The sequence below is a fragment of the Rhea americana genome, unplaced genomic scaffold (assembly GCF_003343005.1).
Source record: "Rhea americana isolate MKP2758 unplaced genomic scaffold, rheAme1 scaffold_194, whole genome shotgun sequence".
Taxonomy (NCBI): Eukaryota; Metazoa; Chordata; class Aves; order Rheiformes; family Rheidae; genus Rhea; species Rhea americana.
The window spans coordinates 239,784-243,035 of NW_028186083.1; positions in this window are offsets into that span (position 1 = coordinate 239,784).

Genomic DNA, 3,252 nt, shown 5'->3' on the forward strand with positions numbered 1-3,252 from the left:
TTTTTTGTTTGTTTTTGCTGATCTGATGCGGTTTCAACTAACCAAAGGTCTCACATATTGTTAAAAATGCTGGCAAACTCTTAAGGCATTTTGTAGATCCCCACCCTTGACTTTGAAAAGGGGATGTGCCATACTACCTTAAATGCTAATGCTAGATATGCAAAACTGGATTTTTTTAATTTATTTTTTAAAAGAGGGAGGCACGGTATATTAAAATGATTTTACTAAGAGAAAAAAAATATTTTTTTAAGAATGCTCAGAAGAAATTGCTAATCTGTGTGAATATGTTTTAGATGTTTATATACCTTTTGGAAAGTCCCAGTGGCCCATAGCACAAATGTCGTGGAATCCGATATGTTTTCGATGTGGCTACCTAGACTACGGTTCACATTAGTCCCCCGCTCATCTAGAAATCCATTTCGAAGGGGGGTTCGTTTGTTCGTTTGTTTGGGGGTTTTTTATAAATTCTCAGCACAAAGGTTCAGCTACATCTTTATTTTAGTCGAGCACCGTGGCAGACCGCACAGATGGGACGGATGTTGCCCTTTTCTTTCCAAATTTCTCCCGGCGAACTGCTGCCCCGGGAGTGACCAAAGCGAGCGGGCGAGCGAGCGAGGGCTCCCTCCGGGCGTGCGAATCGGGCACCCCGCGCCGGCGCCCTGGAAGGGAGCTGTAGAAACCCAAAAGAGTTTAGGTGAGCAGGTAACGACCCTCCCCCCGTCCAGGGAAAAATAAAGGAAAAAAGAAAAAAAAATCATTGGTGATCGGCTTGGTTAAAGTGAAGCCTGATCTGTCCTTTTTTGTTCCTTACACTTCATAAATGTTCATTTTAAGTTGGATTTGTAGCTTGGACTTTAAGGTAGCATGGCTCTCTTGCTGTAAGTTGTTTTCGTTGCACAGCAGCATCCAGCTGGTGAATGTTGCCCATCTCGCTAGACTAGTGAATCATCGGTAACGTTGGTGATGACGACCTGAAAGGTGTTCCGGTTTTTTTCTTCCCTCGCCTGCTCTAAACCCTGTAATGCTCTTTTCATCTTTAGTGTGAACGAGGGCTAGCGACTTCAGCCACAGTTACCTTCCTGTTTCATTTTTGCCATTCACTCAATGCAACATATTCAATAATAAAGCAATATAGTTTACTACATTTTTACTGAAGGCCAGCCATGGTTATGTATGATATTGCATATGAAACTGTTTACAAAAAAAACACTAACTCATAGCTGTCTTTTATGCTATGGAAATGTCTCTTGGGTGGAATTTTCTGAATTTTTTTTTTTAGTGTTTTTTTTTCCTTTTTTTAAGCAAAATAGCTCAAACAGAGAACAGAAGTTAGCGCGAGTTTAAGAGACAGATTGCATTGAAGACACACGGGCAGACGCTGTGATCTGCGTGCATACACTGTAGAGTTTCATACGGGCAGAATCGAGTCCAGCCCATTTCTGTGTGCAAACACTACGTGAGGCGATTCTGTCAGCTAAGCAATACTTTAATACTGTAATAAAAATTTACCAAAAAAAAAAAAAAAAAAAGCCCACGCCGCAGCGAGGGGGTGCGCGGGAGCGGGGGCCCCGCGGCCCCGGCGCCGGCGGGGCGGCAGTGCGAGCGCAGCGTTTCGGGGGCCGCAGATGTACCGAGGTAACCGATGGCACAGTGGCAGGCCTAGCCCTTCCTTTTATACTTTAGTATGAACTGATGAGAACTTTGGTAGTGACTTTTTTTTTTATATATATACATATATATATGTATCTATATATATCAAGCATCTTTCAGGTCTCTGTGTATGGCTTTCTGAAGCCCTGTTGTAAAATACTATGTGGATGGGGGTCTCTCACATCACAGATGTGGAAAGTATAATTTTATATTTGTATTTTCAAATAAATAAGTTTGTGAAAGGTTTCCATCCTCTACTGTGGTCCAGAAATCAATGTGTTTGTCTGACGAAAAAATACAATAAACTGTTTTGAACAGACGCGTGGCCGTGCCTGTCATTGGGGCGGGGGGCGGCCGCGGGGCTGCGGCGCGCTTAAAGGGAAAATGATGCACRCGTGCGCGGGGAAAATAAAATCCCCGCGGCCGCGGCGCTGCCCGCTTGCTTTCCTCGCGGGGAGCCACGTGCGCCGGCCGGCGKCGCACGCTCCCGGCGGCTGGCGTGTCCCCAGCGGGTGGGCCCGCCGGTGCCGTGGCCRTGCGGTCATCAGAGCCACAGTCGTCTGTAATTTATATGATCACTATTAGATATTTTTATAAATAAAAAATATGCAATGGATTGATTTGATATAATTTCTGTAATAAACATATTATTATATTTTAGAGAGAGCATGCACAAAAACACATAGACATATGCATACATGCACACGCGTGAGACCAGCACCCCGCGGGAACGGGGCTCCGGGGTGCCCGTGCCGGGGGTGGGCAGGCACCGCGGCGCGCCGCTGCTCCAACCGCTAACAACGCCTGGTTTCAGTCCCAGCTGGTGACTTTATTTTATTTTTTTTTTTTTTTTTGCGGGTTTTCGCCCCAAGCCAGGGCCGGGGGTCGGGCGGTGCGGGCTGCTGGCTCGGCGCTGGAAAGCCGGCAGCACACCAGCCCCTTAATGGGACTGATGATTAGTGAAGCACCGAGGGGAAAATTAGATCAGGAAAACAAATGAAAATAATTTAGGAAGTACTGTTTATTCTTGGTGGAAGCCRCTTCCATAGCAAGGGCTGCAGGAAACAATTTGACTTCAATCCAGAAGAAAAGGAGCTCAGGTCTGGAGTACATTAGTGTGGTGGGAGGCCGGGAATAGCAGCCACTTAACCCTGTCATTCAGCAAACATTAGTGAATTATGAGTGTGTTATATGTGGGGTGACGCGTTTTGTGCGCTGCCTGGAGGCCTGCTATGGCTGCGCTGTAATGTTAGCGGGGGGTCTCTGCAAAATGTAAATTTTTATGTCGATGCCAAAATAAAAACAAGATTTTGCGTTTGCTTCCCGGCTACTGAAATCAACCAGCAGCCAAAAACCAGCGTTGTAAAATAAGCAAAAATTTCCCTTCCCTGTCAAATTAGTGCCCCGATAACGAAAACAAGGGATATAAATGTGATTTACTTCCCTTTCCTCCTGTCATAAACATTTATGGCTGAGGCATAACGGCGGGTTGGTGGCGGCAGCCCCCGCGCTCGCCGCTGCTTTTGGCAGCGTAAGCGGCTCTGGTCGGGAACCGCGGGAACCGCCGCTGCCACGGGCCTCTCGGAGCGCGGGGTGGCCTGC